Source organism: Taudactylus pleione, unplaced genomic scaffold (assembly GCF_031769625.1).
Source record: "Taudactylus pleione unplaced genomic scaffold, aTauple2 ptg000319l, whole genome shotgun sequence".
Taxonomy (NCBI): Eukaryota; Metazoa; Chordata; class Amphibia; order Anura; family Myobatrachidae; genus Taudactylus; species Taudactylus pleione.
Genome location: NW_028284720.1, coordinates 3,373,895 through 3,395,446, shown reverse-complemented (window position 1 = coordinate 3,395,446; position 21,552 = coordinate 3,373,895). Strand labels below are relative to the sequence as shown.

Genomic DNA, 21,552 nt, shown 5'->3' with positions numbered 1-21,552 from the left:
CTGAAGGACTATTACATTGTATACATGCAGGAAAGATAGCTATAACACTGCAATTTGCTGAAAAACTGTTACATTGTATAAAGGCTGGGAAGATAGCTATAACATTGCAATTTGCTGAAAAACTGTTACATTGTATAAAGGCTGGGAAGATAGCTATAACACTGCAATTTGCTGAGGGACTATTACATTGTATAATGGCTGGGAAGATAGCTGTAACACTGCAAGTTGCTGAAAGACTATTACATTGTTTAAAGTCTGGGAAGATAGCTGTAACACTGCAATTTGCTAAAAGACTATTACATTGTATAAAGGCTGGGAAGACAGCTATAACACTGCAATTTTCTAAAAGACTATTACATTGTACAAAGGCTGAGAAGAAATCTGGAACACTGCAATTTGCTGAAAGACTATTACATTGTATAAAGGCTGGGAAGATAGCTATAACACTGCAATTTGCTAAAAGACTATTACATTGTACAAAGGCTGGGAAGAAATCTGGAACACTGCAATTTGCTGAAAGACTATTACATTGTATAAAGGCTGGGAAGATAGCTGTAACACTGAAATTTGCAGAAGGACTATGACATTGTATAAATGCAGGGAAGATAGCTATAACACTGCAATTTGGTGAAAAACTGTTACATTGTCTAAAGGCTGGGAAGATGGCTATAAAACTGCATTTTGCTGAAAGACTTTTACATTGTATAAAGGCTGGGAAGATAGCTGTAATTTCAATTTGCTAAAGGACTATTACATTGTATAAAGGCTGGGTAGATAGCTATAACCCTGGAATTTGCTGAAGGACTATTACATTGTATAAAGGCTGGGAAAATAGCTGTAACACTGCAATTTGCTGAAAGACTATTACATTGTATAAAGGCTGGGAAAATAGCTGTAACACTGCAATTTGCTGAAAGACTATTACATTGTATAAAGGCTGGGAAGACAGCTGTAACACGCAATTTGCTGAAAGACTATTACATTGTATGAAGCCTGGGAAGAAACTGTGACACTGCAATTTTCTTAAGGACTATTACATTGTATAAAGGCTGGGAAGATAGCTGTAACACTGCAATTTGCTGAAAGACTATTACATTGTATAAAGGCTGGGAAAATAGCTGTAACACTGCAATTTGCTGAAAGACTATTACATTGTATAAAGGCTGGGAAAATAGCTGTAACACTGCAATTTGCTGAAAGACTATTACATTGTATAAAGGCTGGGAAAATAGCTGTAACACTGCAATTTGCTGAAAGACTATTACATTGTATAAAGGCTGGGAAGTTAGCTGTAACACTGCAATTTGCTGAAAGACTATTACATTGTATAAAGGCTGGGAAAATAGCTGTAACACTGCAATTTGCTGAAAGACTATTACATTGTATAAAGGCTGGGAAAATAGCTGTAACACTGCAATTTGCTGAAAGACTATTACATTGTATAAAGGCTGGGAAGATAGCTGTAACACTGCAATTTGCTGAAAGACTATTACATTGTATAAAGGCTGGGAAAATAGCTGTAACACTGCAATTTGCTGAAAGACTATTACATTGTACAAAGGCTGAGAAGTTAGCTGTAACACGCAATTTGCTGAAAGACTATTACATTGTATAAAGGCTGGGAAGTTAGCTGTAACACGCAATTTGCTGAATGACTATTACATTGTATGAAGCCTGTGAAGAAACTGTGACACTGCAATTTTCTTAAGGACTATTACATTGTATAAAGGCTGGGAAGATAGCTGTAACACTGCAATTTACTGAAAGACTATTACATTGTATAAAAGCTGGGAAAATAGCTATAACACTGCAATTTACTGAAAGACTATTACATTGTATAAAGGCTGGGAATATAGCTGTAACACTGCAATTTGCTGAAGGACTATTGCATTGTATAAAGGCTGGGAAAATAGCTGTAACACTGCAATTTGCTGAAAGACTATTACATTGTATAAAGGCTGGGAAAATAGCTGTAACACTGCAATGTGCTGAAAGACTATTACATTGTATAAAGGCTGGGAAGACAGCTGTAACACGCAATTTGCTGAAAGACTATTACATTGTATGAAGCCTGGGAAGAAACTGTGACACTGCAATTTTCTTAAGGACTATTACATTGTATAAAGGCTGGGAAGATAGCTGTAACACTGCAATTTTCTGAAAGACTATTACATTGTATAAAGGCTGGGAAAATAGCTGTAACACTGCAATTTGCTGAAAGACTATTACATTGTATAAAGGCTGGGAAAATAGCTGTAACACTGCAATTTGCTGAAAGACTATTACATTGTACAAAGGCTGAGAAGTTAGCTGTAACACGCAATTTGCTGAAAGACTATTACATTGTATAAAGGCTGGGAAGTTAGCTGTAACACGCAATTTGCTGAATGACTATTACATTGTATGAAGCCTGTGAAGAAACTGTGACACTGCAATTTTCTTAAGGACTATTACATTGTATAAAGGCTGGGAAGATAGCTGTAACACTGCAATTTACTGAAAGACTATTACATTGTATAAAAGCTGGGAAAATAGCTATAACACTGCAATTTACTGAAAGACTATTACATTGTATAAAGGCTGGGAATATAGCTGTAACACTGCAATTTGCTGAAGGACTATTGCATTGTATAAAGGCTGGGAAAATAGCTGTAACACTGCAATTTGCTGAAAGACTATTACATTGTATAAAGGCTGGGAAAATAGCTGTAACTCTGCAATGTGCTGAAAGACTATTACATTGTATAAAGGCTGGGAAGACAGCTGTAACACGCAATTTGCTGAAAGACTATTACATTGTATGAAGCCTGGGAAGAAACTGTGACACTGCAATTTTCTTAAGGACTATTACATTGTATAAAGGCTGGGAAGATAGCTGTAACACTGCAATTTTCTGAAAGAATATTACATTGTATAAAGGCTGGGAAAATAGCTGTAACACTGCAATTTGCTGAAAGACTATTACATTGTATAAAGGCTGGGAAAATAGCTGTAACACTGCAATTTGCTGAAAGACTATTACATTGTATAAAGGCTGGGAAAATAGCTGTAACACTGCAATTTGCAGAAAGACTATTACATTGTATAAAGGCTGGGAAAATAGCTGTAACACTGCAATTTGCTGAAAGACTATTACATTGTATAAAGGCTGGGAAGTTAGCTGTAACACTGCAATTTGCTGAAAGACTATTACATTGTATAAAGGCTGGGAAAATAGCTGTAACACTGCAATTTGCTGAAAGACTATTACATTGTATAAAGGCTGGGAAAATAGCTGTAACACTGCAATTTGCTGAAAGACTATTACATTGTATAAAGGCTGGGAAGATAGCTGTAACACTGCAATTTGCTGAAAGACTATTACATTGTATAAAGGCTGGGAAGATAGCTGTAACACTGCAATTTGCTGAAAGACTATTACATTGTATAAAGGCTGGGAAAATAGCTGTGACACTGCAATTTTCTTAAGGACTATTACATTGTATAAAGGCTGGGAAGATAGCTGTAACACTGCAATTTACTGAAAGACTATTACATTGTATAAAAGCTGGGAAAATAGCTATAACACTGCAATTTACTGAAAGACTATTACATTGTATAAAGGCTGGGAATATAGCTGTAACACTGCAATTTGCTGAAGGACTATTGCATTGTATAAAGGCTGGGAAGATAGCTGTAACCCTGGAATTTGCTGAAGGACTATTGCATTGTATAAAGGCTGGGAAGATAGCTGTAACACTGCAATTTGCTGAAGGACTATTGCATTGTATAAAGGCTGTGAAGATAGCTTTAATACTGCAATTTACTGAAAGACTATTACATTGTATAAAAGCTGGGAAGATAGCTGTAACACTGCAATTTGCTTAAGGACTATTACATTGTATAAAGGCTGGGAAGATAGCTGGAACACTGCAATTTGCTGAAGGACTATGACATTGTATACATGCAGGAAAGATAGCTATAACACTGCAATTTGCTGAAAAACTGTTACATTGTATAAAGGCTGGGAAGATAGCTGTAACACTGCAATTTGCTGAAGGACTATTACATTGTATAAAGGCTGGGAAGATAGCTGGAACACTGCAATTTGCTGAAGGACTTTGACATTGTATACATGCAGGAAAGATAGCTATAATACTGCAATTTGCTGAAAAATTGTTACATTGTATAAAGGCTGGGAAGATAGCTATAACATTGCAATTTGCTGAAAAACTGTTACATTGTATAAAGGCTGGGAAGATAGCTATAACACTGCAATTTGCTGAGGGACTATTACATTGTATAAAGACTGGGAAGATCGCTATAAACTGCAATTTGCTAAAGGACTATTACATTGTATAATGGCTGGGAAGATAGCTGTAACACTGCAATTTGCTGAAAGACTATTACATTGTATAAAGGCTGGGAAGATAGCTGCAACACTGCAATTTGCTGAAAGACTATTACATTGTATAAAGGCTGAGAAGAAATCTGGAACACTTCAATTTGCTGAAAGACTATTACATTGTATAAAGGCTGGGAAGATAGCTATAACACTGCAATTTGCTAAAAGACTATTACATTGTACAAAGGCTGGGAAGAAATCTGGAACACTGCAATTTGCTGAAAGACTATTACATTGTATAAAGGCTGGGAAGATAGCTGTAACACTGAAATTTGCAGAAGGACTATTACATTGTATAAAGGCTGGGAAGACAGCTGTAACACGCAATTTGCTGAAAGACTATTACATTGTATGAAGCCTGGGAAGAAACTGTGACACTGCAATTTTCTTAAGGACTATTACATTGTATAAAGGCTGGGAAGATAGCTGTAACACTGCAATTTGCTGAAAGACTATTACATTGTATAAAGGCTGGGAAAATAGCTGTAACACTGCAATTTGCTGAAAGACTATTACATTGTATAAAGGCTGGGAAAATAGCTGTAACACTGCAATTTGCTGAAAGACTATTACATTGTATAAAGGCTGGGAAAATAGCTGTAACACTGCAATTTGCTGAAAGACTATTACATTGTATAAAGGCTGGGAAGTTAGCTGTAACACTGCAATTTGCTGAAAGACTATTACATTGTATAAAGGCTGGGAAAATAGCTGTAACACTGCAATTTGCTGAAAGACTATTACATTGTATAAAGGCTGGGAAAATAGCTGTAACACTGCAATTTGCTGAAAGACTATTACATTGTATAAAGGCTGGGAAGATAGCTGTAACACTGCAATTTGCTGAAAGACTATTACATTGTATAAAGGCTGGGAAAATAGCTGTAACACTGCAATTTGCTGAAAGACTATTACATTGTACAAAGGCTGAGAAGTTAGCTGTAACACGCAATTTGCTGAAAGACTATTACATTGTATAAAGGCTGGGAAGTTAGCTGTAACACGCAATTTGCTGAATGACTATTACATTGTATGAAGCCTGTGAAGAAACTGTGACACTGCAATTTTCTTAAGGACTATTACATTGTATAAAGGCTGGGAAGATAGCTGTAACACTGCAATTTACTGAAAGACTATTACATTGTATAAAAGCTGGGAAAATAGCTATAACACTGCAATTTACTGAAAGACTATTACATTGTATAAAGGCTGGGAATATAGCTGTAACACTGCAATTTGCTGAAGGACTATTGCATTGTATAAAGGCTGGGAAAATAGCTGTAACACTGCAATTTGCTGAAAGACTATTACATTGTATAAAGGCTGGGAAAATAGCTGTAACACTGCAATGTGCTGAAAGACTATTACATTGTATAAAGGCTGGGAAGACAGCTGTAACACGCAATTTGCTGAAAGACTATTACATTGTATGAAGCCTGGGAAGAAACTGTGACACTGCAATTTTCTTAAGGACTATTACATTGTATAAAGGCTGGGAAGATAGCTGTAACACTGCAATTTTCTGAAAGACTATTACATTGTATAAAGGCTGGGAAAATAGCTGTAACACTGCAATTTGCTGAAAGACTATTACATTGTATAAAGGCTGGGAAAATAGCTGTAACACTGCAATTTGCTGAAAGACTATTACATTGTACAAAGGCTGAGAAGTTAGCTGTAACACGCAATTTGCTGAAAGACTATTACATTGTATAAAGGCTGGGAAGTTAGCTGTAACACGCAATTTGCTGAATGACTATTACATTGTATGAAGCCTGTGAAGAAACTGTGACACTGCAATTTTCTTAAGGACTATTACATTGTATAAAGGCTGGGAAGATAGCTGTAACACTGCAATTTACTGAAAGACTATTACATTGTATAAAAGCTGGGAAAATAGCTATAACACTGCAATTTACTGAAAGACTATTACATTGTATAAAGGCTGGGAATATAGCTGTAACACTGCAATTTGCTGAAGGACTATTGCATTGTATAAAGGCTGGGAAAATAGCTGTAACACTGCAATTTGCTGAAAGACTATTACATTGTATAAAGGCTGGGAAAATAGCTGTAACTCTGCAATGTGCTGAAAGACTATTACATTGTATAAATGCTGGGAAGACAGCTGTAACACGCAATTTGCTGAAAGACTATTACATTGTATGAAGCCTGGGAAGAAACTGTGACACTGCAATTTTCTTAAGGACTATTACATTGTATAAAGGCTGGGAAGATAGCTGTAACACTGCAATTTTCTGAAAGACTATTACATTGTATAAAGGCTGGGAAAATAGCTGTAACACTGCAATTTGCTGAAAGACTATTACATTGTATAAAGGCTGGGAAAATAGCTGTAACACTGCAATTTGCTGAAAGACTATTACATTGTATAAAGGCTGGGAAAATAGCTGTAACACTGCAATTTGCAGAAAGACTATTACATTGTATAAAGGCTGGGAAAATAGCTGTAACACTGCAATTTGCTGAAAGACTATTACATTGTATAAAGGCTGGGAAGTTAGCTGTAACACTGCAATTTGCTGAAAGACTATTACATTGTATAAAGGCTGGGAAAATAGCTGTAACACTGCAATTTGCTGAAAGACTATTACATTGTATAAAGGCTGGGAAAATAGCTGTAACACTGCAATTTGCTGAAAGACTATTACATTGTATAAAGGCTGGGAAGATAGCTGTAACACTGCAATTTGCTGAAAGACTATTACATTGTATAAAGGCTGGGAAAATAGCTGTAACACTGCAATTTGCTGAAAGACTATTATATTGTACAAAGGCTGAGAAGTTAGCTGTAACACGCAATTTGCTGAAAGACTATTACATTGTATAAAGGCTGAGAAGTTAGCTGTAACACGCAATTTGCTGAATGACTATTACATTGTATGAAGCCTGTGAAGAAACTGTGACACTGCAATTTTCTTAAGGACTATTACATTGTATAAAGGCTGGGAAGATAGCTGTAACACTGCAATTTACTGAAAGACTATTACATTGTATAAAAGCTGGGAAAATAGCTATAACACTGCAATTTACTGAAAGACTATTACATTGTATAAAGGTTGGGAATATAGCTGTAACACTGCAATTTGCTGAAGGACTATTGCATTGTATAAAGGCTGGGAAAATAGCTGTAACACTGCAATTTGCTGAAAGACTATTACATTGTATAAAGGCTGGGAAAATAGCTGTAACACTGCAATGTGCTGAAAGACTATTACATTGTATAAAGGCTGGGAAGACAGCTGTAACACGCAATTTGCTGAAAGACTATTACATTGTATGAAGCCTGGGAAGAAACTGTGACACTGCAATTTTCTTAAGGACTATTACATTGTATAAAGGCTGGGAAGATAGCTGTAACACTGCAATTTTCTGAAAGACTATTACATTGTATAAAGGCTGGGAAAATAGCTGTAACACTGCAATTTGCTGAAAGACTATTACATTGTATAAAGGCTGGGAAAATAGCTGTAACACTGCAATTTGCTGAAAGACTATTACATTGTATAAAGGCTGGGAAAATAGCTGTAACACTGCAATTTGCTGAAAGACTATTACATTGTATAAAGGCTGGGAAGTTAGCTGTAACACTGCAATTTGCTGAAAGACTATTACATTGTATAAAGGCTGGGAAGATAGCTGTAACACTGCAATTTGCTGAAAGACTATTACATTGTATAAAGGCTGGGAAAATAGCTGTAACACTGCAATTTGCTGAAAGACTATTACATTGTATAAAGGCTGGGAAAATAGCTGTAACACTGCAATTTGCTGAAAGACTATTACATTGTATAAAGGCTGGGAAGATAGCTGTAACACTGCAATTTGCTGAAAGACTATTACATTGTATAAAGGCTGGGAAGATAGCTGTAACACTGCAATTTGCTGAAAGACTATTACATTGTATAAAGGCTGGGAAAATAGCTGTGACACTGCAATTTTCTTAAGGACTATTACATTGTATAAAGGCTGGGAAGATAGCTGTAACACTGCAATTTACTGAAAGACTATTACATTGTATAAAAGCTGGGAAAATAGCTATAACACTGCAATTTACTGAAAGACTATTACATTGTATAAAGGCTGGGAATATAGCTGTAACACTGCAATTTGCTGAAGGACTATTGCATTGTATAAAGGCTGGGAAGATAGCTGTAACCCTGGAATTTGCTGAAGGACTATTGCATTGTATAAAGGCTGGGAAGATAGCTGTAACACTGCAATTTGCTGAAGGACTATTGCATTGTATAAAGGCTGTGAAGATAGCTTTAATACTGCAATTTACTGAAAGACTATTACATTGTATAAAAGCTGGGAAGATAGCTGTAACACTGCAATTTGCTTAAGGACTATTACATTGTATAAAGGCTGGGAAGATAGCTGGAACACTGCAATTTGCTGAAGGACTATGACATTGTATACATGCAGGAAAGATAGCTATAACACTGCAATTTGCTGAAAAACTGTTACATTGTATAAAGGCTGGGAAGATAGCTGTAACACTGCAATTTGCTGAAGGACTATTACATTGTATAAAGGCTGGGAAGATAGCTGGAACACTGCAATTTGCTGAAGGACTTTGACATTGTATACATGCAGGAAAGATAGCTATAACACTGCAATTTGCTGAAAAATTGTTACATTGTATAAAGGCTGGGAAGATAGCTATAACATTGCAATTTGCTGAAAAACTGTTACATTGTATAAAGGCTGGGAAGATAGCTATAACACTGCAATTTGCTGAGGGACTATTACATTGTATAAAGACTGGGAAGATCGCTATAAACTGCAATTTGCTAAAGGACTATTACATTGTATAATGGCTGGGAAGATAGCTGTAACACTGCAATTTGCTGAAAGACTATTACATTGTATAAAGGCTGGGAAGATAGCTGCAACACTGCAATTTGCTGAAAGACTATTACATTGTATAAAGGCTGAGAAGAAATCTGGAACACTGCAATTTGCTGAAAGACTATTACATTGTATAAAGGCTGGGAAGATAGCTATAACACTGCAATTTGCTAAAAGACTATTACATTGTACAAAGGCTGGGAAGAAATCTGGAACACTGCAATTTGCTGAAAGACTATTACATTGTATAAAGGCTGGGAAGATAGCTGTAACACTGAAATTTGCAGAAGGACTATGACATTGTATAAATGCAGGGAAGATAGCTATAACACTGCAATTTGGTGAAAAACTGTTACATTGTCTAAAGGCTGGGAAGATGGCTATAAAACTGCATTTTGCTGAAAGACTTTTACATTGTATAAAGGCTGGGAAGATAGCTGTAACTGCAATTTGCTAAAGGACTATTACATTGTATAAAGGCTGGGAAGATAGCTATACACTGCAATTCGCTAAAGGTACTTTTACATTGTTTAAATGTTGGGAAGATAGCTGTAACACTGTAATTTAGTGAAGGACTATTACATTGTATAAAGGCTGGGAAGATAGCTGTAACACTGCAACAGTAATTTTCTATCAATTTATCCAGATGTCAAAATTGAGTTGAATTCCACTTCAAACTTAGTGCTGAGCTCTTTTGCAACCAGAACCCTATTAATTATTGTGGACTATTAAAATTGATATTTGTAACATTATACAGAGCCACTCTCCTCCACACTATCACCATTTCTCTAGACTAATACACTAATATGGCAAAGCTTGTTATGGGAATACAAATAATAGATATTTCCCCACCCAGGCCTGAGTAAATAACTAGAGTGCACTCTTATAACTAAAATTAATGTTTTAAGGCAGTAGTTGTATTTTTGTCAAGCAATGAAGGACTATTGTTATTTTTATTATGTATGTGATAGTGTTAAGTGTATTATAGTATGTATGGGAGTATTCACATTATTAATATATTATTTTAAACTATATATGTTGTAATATATATATAATCAATCCAGCAAACTGCACTCACGTGTTCCAAGTAGCGAATTCTGGGTGCCCCATTAGAGACAATCAAGTCCAAAAATACATGAAAAAGAATGGGCCCTCACCAATCGATAAGAAGAAGTTTTTTAATAACTCACAAGTCACATAATCTTGATCGACATTTCGGTCATATTCAGACTTTTGTCAGGACAGGAAATCCACTACAAACCTACCACCAGAGAGATCCATAACCTATCTACTCACCTCACCAACTATATAGCCACATCAATAAACTAAGCCACACCCACTGATTTACCTGGAATTAGGGAAAAAAGACCAAATGGCATATCAAATAAGGAACCAAACTGGCAATCCTGGGTATTAAGCAGAAGTGTGCCATCAGTAAATGTCACATTAGCTCAACTACCATCAACAAGCCCACTAACAAATGTATAATGTGCATAACAACTGCAGCACCTCAAACTGGAAATGCCATGCATTTCACATAGTGGAACACATAGCAACAGGAAGTGGCGGGGCGGACCCAACTGAAAAATCACGTGGATCAGCCAATACTGTCACATAACATAGGGGCAATGTAATAATAAGCTCAACTGGCAGAAGCTTACTACCAGGAGCTCCGCCGCACTGTCACAGCCAGAAGATGCCATGCGTTCCACCTAGTGGGCCGCACCGCAACTGGAAGTGACATGCAGACCCAATCAAAAGGTCACATGGGTCATTGCTAAGCAATGCTAGACTTAAAACAGCCCATGCAGTCACATGGGATGAATGATAGTGGCTAGACAGTACAGTTCAGGAGCAAGAGGATACACCCATTGTGCATAAATAATTACATACAACATATAAACAAACGGAATAAACAGACATATATGAAGCATGACTAATCAATAGTCTGCTAAACCCAAAATAATCACAATATTGTTGAGGCATATAAACAAACAAAAGATGAAAAATATACCCAACATTAATATTAGAAAAAAATATATAGTAGAAAAATAATAATAATATTCATCATCAGGTGTGCCACTATGCTCATTACCACCAAAATGGAACAAAAATCTAGAAATAATATATATGGGACCCAATCTTCCAAAATATCTATATATAATATTATTTATTTTTATTTGCTAGCGATTGCCACCCAACTATATATAACAAGTATTCACTGCAAAAAGTTATTGTAAGGGTTATACTCATTAAGGCCTTTTGGGGCCACGGTGTCTAGTGTAAAAATTCATTTGGCCTTTCACTTCCTTAGAAGGAGCTCATGATCACCACCTTGTGCTAGCTGTGGAATATGATCTATCAGCATACATTTCAATGTTGCCGCAGAACTCTTGGATTGTAGAGCAGCCCGTATTGTAAAAGATGGTTGCAATGCAGTCTCTAAATGATCTTGTCATCATACCGACGTAGTAAAGTCCACATGGACATGTCAAAATATAAATAACACAGTCCAAGGTGCAGTGCAGTCGATGGCAGATTGCTATTTTCTTTCCGCTCCGTTGATGGGAAAACAGGGTGCCTGTCAACATCGAACATGCAATCTGCACACTTGTAACAACAAGGTCGGCGGTTTGAAAGCCAATGTGTCTGGGTCTCTCTGGGACAATTTGTGGGCTGCATCAACAATTGGCGCAGATTTGGACCACATCAATATGCCATCATAGGTGGTTGCTTACTAATGCCTTTCAGCAATGGGTCCGTGGTGATGAACGACAGTTGTCATTTGATCACTTTGTTGGTTGCACTGGCTGCTAAATCAAAGGTAGCTGGATATATCATTCTGGAAGGATCCACACTTATCTTGGCAGTAATATGCAAATATTGTTGTCGTGCTTTTGTAAGACACCTATCAACTACCAATGGTGAATACCCTCTAGTTAGGAATCTATCATGCATCTCCATCAACTGTACTTCAGCTATGTCTTGAGAGGTGTTATTATGTAGGATGCGGACAAATTGCGATATTGATAATGACTCCTTCAAAATATTCACCTGGTGACTTGACGCATGGATCAGTGGATTATGATCCGTGGGTTTATGGTACAAGGTGGAACTTTATCCAGTACCTTGATGGGAAATAGTCATGTTCAAAAAGTTGATAGACTGTTTATCTAGATTGGTGGTAAATTGTATAGGACTGTCTAAAGCATTGAGGACCGAAATCATGTAAAAAAAACTCTATGTCTTTCCCTTTCCAAATTAGGAACAGATCGTCAATATATCTCTTATAGCAGACTATTTTAGTACCAAATTGACCCAAGATGTGTACATGTTCATAAAGCTGCATATAAAGATTGGCATATAATGGGGCCAAATTGGACCCCATCGCCGTGCCAGACAGCTGAACATAGTGTTCGCCACAGTAGCAGAAGTGGTTGGAACCCAGCACTAACTCAATTAGTTTGCATAAGAACTCAATTGAGGGCCCAACATGTGTGCCAGTGCTAAGGGTGGTTCTAACTGCTTCAATGCCATCTTAATGGGGTATCACAGTATAGAGAGATGATAGATCCATGGTGGTTAACCACATGTCATCAGTAATATCATTCAGTATCAACATTTTATTAAGAAAGTCAGTGGTGTCACAAAGAAAGCTTTTCATAGCCATCACATGTGGTTGGAGGAACCCATCAACGAATATCACTAACGGTTGCAGCACCAAGCATTCCACTGATATAATTGGCCACCCAGGCGGGTCGGCCAGGGACTTGTGAATCTTAGGTATTAATTGGGCACACCGGGTGAGGCACCTTAAGATAAGCTGCAATTCCCTCATCAATCCACATATGTTGTACCACCCTATTCACTACTGAGTTGACTTTACGCTTAATCTCAAGCATCATATTGTTTGCCAATTTAGCATAGGTATGCACATCACCCAACTGGCGACATACCTCCCGATTGTATGCATGCCAGTCCTGCACCATGACAGCTCCGCCTTTATCGGCCTGTCTTATCACCACTTTATCATCATACATAAGATCAAATAAAGTTTGTCGCTGCAATCCACAAAGATTGTCATATCTTTTGATGTCATTATAAGACAACATTTCATTCTCTACTAGCTGTAAATAGGTTTTACTACTGCCATTATTTGACTGAGGGTCAAAAGTACTAGGGTTTCTCAATGTGCCAGATGTAGTCATGTCACTGGAGTTAGAAAAATGCTCCCGTAGATGCAATTTGCATCCAAATTTATAATGGTCAATGGACCAATTGAACTTATTATAAGGCACCATAGGGACAAATGAAAGACCCAGCGAGAGAACCTCAGACTCAGATTTAGATAATGGCCTATTAGTGAGATTGTAGATGGGTTCTAACTTTTGGTATGTCCCCTTCCCCACTTTCTTGTTTTTACCCCAGTAACTACTTGGATATCTGGGGTGCATCTTGGACTCAGCCCCTGACCGATGCCTAAAAAAGAGGAGCCACTTGGTGGTCTTTGACTACTGGACTCACTTTCTGAATTAGATTGGGAAGAAGATGTCTCAAATTGGATGGGAGAAGTGAACCTTGTAAAACCCACCTGGCATCTTGAAACATTCTCCCCCCTCAGCCAACGATAAACGTTATGATTGGTGTAATCAACATTAGTTGTCGCTACTTTTTTATGTTTAATGTAATCAAATCATGCTGATAACTCTTAATCTGGTTCGGTAACTTCCCCAACCAACTCACAGTTGTATCGTTTGCCTGAGAATTAAGATGGCTGGTATTAAATAGTCTAATTTTGTCTCTCACTTTGGCTAATTCCATCCCCACCTCCTCAATGACCAATAAAATTAAATCGAGGGAGCATTTATTCAACACCCCACACCATTTGGAGCAAAAAGACAAATTGTTGTGTCCAATGGTGAGGGTGTTAAGTTTAAATACTCTAGGGATTCTTTTGTTATGGTAATAGTCAAAGAGAAACTGCCCATGCAAGGTCAAATCAGTTTCTCATTTCTTTAGTCTTAATAACTTGTGATATAAATCTAAACATGATTCATCTGGAAGTTTGTCAAACTCAGTGTAGTCAAATAGGACTTTATCGGCATCATCATCCATAAGAGAGATGAATGTGTTCTGTGCCAATTCCCATGCTGCATCATCAAGCATCTGTATATTCTCATTGGCCATGCTAGATAGATGACAGTAGCCTTGCTATACACCGAAAGAGGCAATACATACTCTACAAAAAAATTGCAGGGAAATCTAAGCATATACATGTAACTCTACACATCAGATGTAAATGTAAAAACATATACACAGTAACATATCCTCAATGCCTCGAAGTCTGCAAAAATTTCTAAGCACATTTATGTATATGCACGTCTGACATTAAATAAACAAAATAATGTATCCACAATGCAATTAAAAATAGTTCCTAAAACATTGTGGCACACATAAAAGAACTATTGTGAAATATAAAAAACAAAATCACAAAAAAAAATGAAAATACCACAAAAATGGGAAAAATCCATCCATATGGGGTCTATGAGCTCCTAGGGAAGCATTGTGTCTGGAATACAATTTCAAAATTCAAAAGAGTAAGAATCAATTGAGGATATGAATGCTAATATAGTTCTGGGTGCTAGCCTAGGGGTACAAAAAGCCCCATAATCCAATCAATCCAGCAAACTGCACTCATGTGTTCAAAGTAGCGAATTCTGGGTTCTCCATTAGAGACAATCAAGTAAAAAAATACACGGAATAGCATGGGCACTCACCAATCGATAAGAAGAAGTTTTTTAATAACTCCCAAGTCACATAATCATGGTCGACGTTTCGGTCATATTCAGACCTTTGTCAGGACAGGAAATCCACCACAAACCTACCACCAGAGAGATCCATAACCCATCTACTCACCTCACCAACTATATAGCCACATCAATAAACTAAGCCACACCCAAAAAGTGGGAGGTACATATAGAAACCATTGTAATTCCTCAACGTTCACCTGATTTGAATGTAATTACCCTCAAATTAAATCTTAAAGTCTGCAGTTAAAGCACGTCTTGTTTGTTTCATTTCAAAGCCATTGTGGTGGTGAATAGAGGCCAAAATATGAATATTCTGTCAATGTCCCAATATTTATGCACCTGACCTGTGTATATATATATATATATATATATATCAACTCCGCAAATAGGCGGCACTCGGAGACTTATAATCCAGTGAAAAAAACAATGGTGTTTTATTTCAATGTTTCGAGGAACATATCCCCGTCCTCAGGATATATATATATATATATATATATATAATGGAATGAGCCTGGCACTCAGGACGATGAGAGTAAGAATGCGGGTGCCATCCTAAAAGAAATACACACAAAATCCTTCTGGCATGGGTATGCACCCAGCACAATGAAAAGGAAGGCAGCACTCCAATAGATGAAGAAAGTCAATATGTATTAATAATACAACAGCATGATAACATCCATGTGTCGACGTTTCAAGGCTGGAAGCCTTTTCATCAGGACATACAAAGGATGATGAAAAGGCTTCCAGCCTTGAAACGTTGACACATGGATGTTATCATGCTGTTGTATTATTAATACATATTGACTGTCTTCAGCTATTGGAGTGCCGCCTTCCTTTTCATTGTGTTGGGTGCATACCCATGCCAGAAGGATTTTGTATATATATATATATATATATATATATATATCTCAAAATGTCCAAGTCCTGGCACTCATGTCAATAATTATTCTTTTTGTTCTGGTACCCTCTGAGGAACATATCACACCAACAACAAGCTGCAGTAAATGGCGGCACTCAGCGTCTCCAGTGAAAGAAGTTACTGTTTATTACCAATGTTCTTGATATTATACTGTGTTCTTATCATCACGTGAGATCTTAATACCTGTATCTTGAAAAATTGGCTGGTATTAAATAGTCTAATTTTGTCTCTCACTTTGGCTAATGCCGTCCCCACCTCCTCAATGAATCCTGCACTATATCAGACTCGCACTGTGGGCCTGATTCAGAACCACTCACCAGATGCATATGCTCGCTCCGAGCATACAAAAATCCGGCACACACCCAGCAAGGCAGGCGATTGCATGGCAAGGCATAAGCACACCCACTATTTCTTGGCATACAATCACTTATTGTATGCAGATGTCCACTTGTGCACATTATCTCCAGGAAGTGTTTGTAACCATAGGTACATCGGGTACTATAGGATGTGAACGCAGCACTTGTGGTAGACTATACACTACCGCAAGCACTGCGATCATGGCATGCTGAAATACAACCAGGTGATGTGTACAATGACGCACCTTTGCTAATTATGCACAGCCATTAAACTCCATTAGCATAATCACTCCCCCATTCACAAGCACCTTCCCCTGTTACCACTCACAAATGGCACTATATGTCACTCAAAATAGTGTCCAGTCTGTGTACTATGGGGATGCAATCGGAAAACCGACTGTCTTAATCCCGACAGCCGGCTTCCCGATTGCTTTATCCCAGCATGGGATAAATGACCAGCGTCTATATCTAGACGCCTGTCATTTACCCGATGCCGGGAGACCGGCACCCGGCATCCCGATCGAAGGGATGCTGGGCGCCACCAGTGGACAGCCGTGGGGGGAAGGGTTAGGCTTAGGGCACCCGGGGGGGTATTTAGGGTTAGGCACCCCCCCGGGAGGGTTAGGGTTAGGCTAGAGGTAGGGAGGGTTAGGCACCCCCAGGTGGGACTTAGGGTTAGGCACCCCCCCAGGGGACTTAGGTGTAGGCAGCAGGGAAGGGGGGGGTTAGGGTTGGGCACTTAGAGGGGGGATTAGGGTTAGGCACTTGGGGAGGTTAGGGTTAGGGGGTTAGGTTAGGTTAGTAGATACTTACCTATCCACGATCGGGATTTCCAATTTTGTCAGGCTTCCGCTGCCGGGATCTCTGCTTTTGTCAGCCAGGCGCTGACGGGATTTGAACTGTTGGCCACAGGGCCACCGGTATTTCATACTGATTCCATACTATGAGCGCATGATTCCCGATCGCAGTGAGTGATGCACAGATGCACATATTGATGCATTTGCATGCGCAACGGGCGACTATTACCCAAAGTTGAGTCTGCAGCAAAGCAAGCGGGTCTGAGTCAGGCCCTGTATCCAATCCACACTGTATCTGACCCACACTGTACACTACACTGTATGTGACCCGCACTGTATCTGACCCGCATTGTTTCTGACCCACACTGTGCACTGCACTGTATCTGACCCACACTGTTTCTGACCTGCACTGTATCTGACCCACACTGTACACTGCACTGCATCTGACCCACACTGTTTCTGACCTGCACTGTATCTGACCCACACTGTACACTGCACTGTATCTGACCCACACTGTTTCTGACCTGCACTGTATCTGACCTGCACTGTATCTGACTCACACTGTACACTGGACTGTATCTGACCTGCACTGTATCTGACCTGCACTGTATCTGACCCACACTGTACACTACACTGTATCTGACCCACACTGTTTCTGACCTGCACTGTATCTGACCTGCACTGTATCTGACCCACACTGTACACTGCACTGTATCTGACCTGCACTGTATCTGACCCACACTGTACACTGCACTGTATCTGACCTGCACTGTATCTGACCTGCACTGTATCTGACCTGCACTGTATCTGACCCACACTGTACACTGCACTGTATCTGACCCACACTGTTTCTGACCTGCACTGTATCTGACCTGCACTATATCTGACACACACTGTACAATGCACTGTATCTGACCTGCACTGTATCTGACCCACACTGTACACTGCACTGTATCTGACCCACACTGTACACTGCACTGTATCTGACCCACACTGTACATTGCACTGTATCTGACCCACACTGTTTCTGACCTGCAGGTACAGAATGCTGTTTTTATGGTTGGAAATATTCTGGGGAACTGACTAACAAAAAGTCTGACTGAACAGGGCTTTGCATGGGCACAGAGTGCCAGTCATCAGTGGCCCAGCACCCCCAGGAGGCAATACAGATTGGTCACTGAGAATAGGCATGTGCTGGGGGAATGTGCACTTGTGTAGGGGGCATTCATGGCTGCTGTTGCTACAGTATTTACACATGTTTTAAGATTTTTTTGTTTGTTGCTTGGTAACTATGATTACTTGTTCTGTCAAGGATATTCCACGCACAATTTTAAGTAAATTTCTGTGTTGTACTGTTTTCTGTTGAAAATACCTGTGAGTTAGTTTGATTGGTTATTGCTAATACATTATTAATTTGCATAAAATTTGTAAACAGAAATAGCTGCCGTGTGTTTGTGCCGCTGCTCTGTTGGTTGCTCAGTTTACCGGCCTTTGGTCTATGTTGATGAACAATATTGTGAGCTGTGAAATGGTCAAAACTGACTGGAAATTAATGTTATTGAGGTTAATAATACAGTAGGAATAAAGATGCCCACATTATGTGAGTTTAGCTATCTTTATCATTTTCTTAAGAAAATACAGATCCAAACATTAAAATAAAAAAAGACAGAGCTGTTTTGAAAAAAACAAATCCAGATCCAAAACCTTGAAGGAGATATAGATCGAAAACCAAAATGCCTATAATAAAGCATAATAGAATTTAATAATGGAAGCTTGATGCCTTTTTTCTTGTTCTGTGAACCTTAAGGAAAAAAGGATAAACCTACCAAAGTTCTTTTATTTAGATTATTTTTTTATGATAAAATGATGTTTAAATAAGAATGAAACCTCCCAGGCAGAATTTACTCAATTGATTCATAATTTGAAGTCATTTAACTGAAATGGTGATTGATGTGTCCACTACCAACAGTGCTTTTCTGCAAGTAAAATATGAGGCCATAAAATATATAATCTACTAATAACTCACATTACTAAGTATATATACTGTATTAGTGCTCACATTTTTTATTAACATTACTGTTTGTCATAAACAGTCTGGACTACAGCAAATAAAAAGGCCATAATTATGAATAGGTCATACAAAGAAATTCTTAATTTAGTCCAAATATTTTCTTTTGAAATTGGTCTTGGTAGATCCACTTGGTTCAATGTCTCAAATTATCCACCTTTAACATTACTGGGAATCAATTCAATCATTTCAAGGTTCAGTCCATTAAAATTCCATTGTGTTCAAAGCTAAACCCAATGTCCCTATACAGAATGGGAGAGCTCTCTCACTATAATTACCTACACAAGTATAGGAATGTTTATCACACTAGCACTGGCTCCACACCTTTAAGGTGCCCATCCACTAGCAGACATGAAACTTACTGCATGATTACTACATTGTCATCATGCAGTTGTTTGTCAGTCTGTGATGAGCCTGCACTGAACGAGCAGTCGTTCAGTGCAGGCTCATCAATAATCTGTAAACATTCTCAACCTGATGTTACTGTCAGGTTGTCCAGCATGTTTTCACGATGATATATGTCTAAACGACCAGCGGGCACACACATCGCTGGTCATTTTAGACATTTTTCCAAACGATTTGCAAACTATTTATAAACGATTGAATGATCATTATCGTTCAATCACTCAACTTAATCATCTAGTGGATGGGCACCTTTAGTGGTATGTCCCAATTTACTGTCATCACCATTGTTGTTAAGAGTACATTATAAATACAGTTTATTTCTCTTTGTTGATTTTATGACATTTCCACTATTAACATAAATAATGTAATATACTGTATGCAATGTAACAGAATATAAGATATGTAATATTATTGTCCTTTTGTGAAATATGTCATTGTCTCTGAGGAGTTGAGCTATTGTACCAGTGTAATTTGTTACATTTTGTGGAAATTCAATATAGCTCAGGATTAGCCATGATGGTTTATTTCCTGTGTAAATAAATCATATATCTTATTCAAACAATCTATATGATGAATTTGTCTAAATCTTCTATATTCTAACTCATATCCAAAAAAATGTGTGTCATAGATCACTGTCACATTTTACTTCTGAGGATCAGGTACTTTGAGCCAAGAAAATTCCAAAATACAAACTCCTATTGAATGCTGCAGTTAGAAGGTAAATCATTTTACAAGTCACCTAATTTTATTTTAATAACATGGATATTGAAAAGTTATGCAAGGAAATATTTCACTTTATACTGTAAATTGTATGCAGTTTCCAATTTTAACATGACGACTTAAAAGTAGATGAGTATACACTGAAAAACACATGAATAAATTTATGAAGAACTTTTTACTAACTAGTGTCTTTTACTGTTCATTTCAGGTCTCAGTAAAATATTATAGCACTTTGGAAAAAATATACAGCTCACTATTTTAATACCTGAAGCCAATATAGCAAAAACCTCTACAGTGACCATGTTTTCCCCTTACTACTCATATAGGCTGGGAAGGCACAGACCCATGCCCTGAAGATGAGCAGTATGCTGAAGGTGATGTGTTTGGCTTCATTAAAGATGTCAGGTAATCTCCTCACCATTAAAGCCAGAACAAAGCTCACAGCTGCCAGGAATCCTATGTAACCCAACTCGAAATAAAATGCAAAAACAGAACCATCATTACATTGAACTATGATAATCCCAGGATTTGTATTCTTGTCATATTCTTGAATGGCAGGAGAAACTGACAACCAAATGACTGTTGAGAACTGGGAGAGATGAGCAGATTTGTCATTTTAAGACATATTTTCTGGGAGCTTCCAGGTCTTTTGACTTTAAAAGCAATGCAAACCATGATAGTCTTGGCCAAGACAGAGGACACAGCAGCAGTAAAAAGTATTCCAAAGGAAATTTTGCATAGCATGCAGGTAATGTCCACAGCATGACCAATGAACAGATATATGCAGAGTTGGCTAAATTTGAGGGTGATTAGAAGAATTAATCTAAAGTTTATATTATGGGCTTTTACCATAGTAGAGTCCCGGAATGAATTACAAATATAAAGATGGATAAGATAAAATAATAGGACAGTAATTAAAGAGAAAAATGTAGCTATCAAATCTTTCTTGTATGATAGAAATTCTAAAATTCTTGTAATGCACTCATCTCTATCCATATTAGGCCATTAATCATCAGGACATTTCTGGCAGTTTTCATTGTCTAAAATGAATTGAGGAAATTATGTTAACAAAATTTATTACCACATTATCCAATATATCTCTCTTACTCGGTGTTGTCATTGAGTCTTCATAAGAAAATGTTTACTTTGTAACAACAGAATTCTGATTGTCCTAAAACATTTTGCAAATGTTTTTTTTTATTAAAATGTAAAAAAATT

The 21,552-nt window shown here is 37.7% G+C and overlaps 1 pseudogene; it reads right to left on the bottom strand.

Annotated features, from left to right (window-relative positions):
- Positions 1-20,623: 20,623 nt before the first annotated feature.
- On the bottom strand, positions 20,624-21,330 carry LOC148509567 (vomeronasal type-2 receptor 26-like; annotated as a pseudogene).
- Between the last annotated feature and the right edge of the window lie 222 nt (positions 21,331-21,552).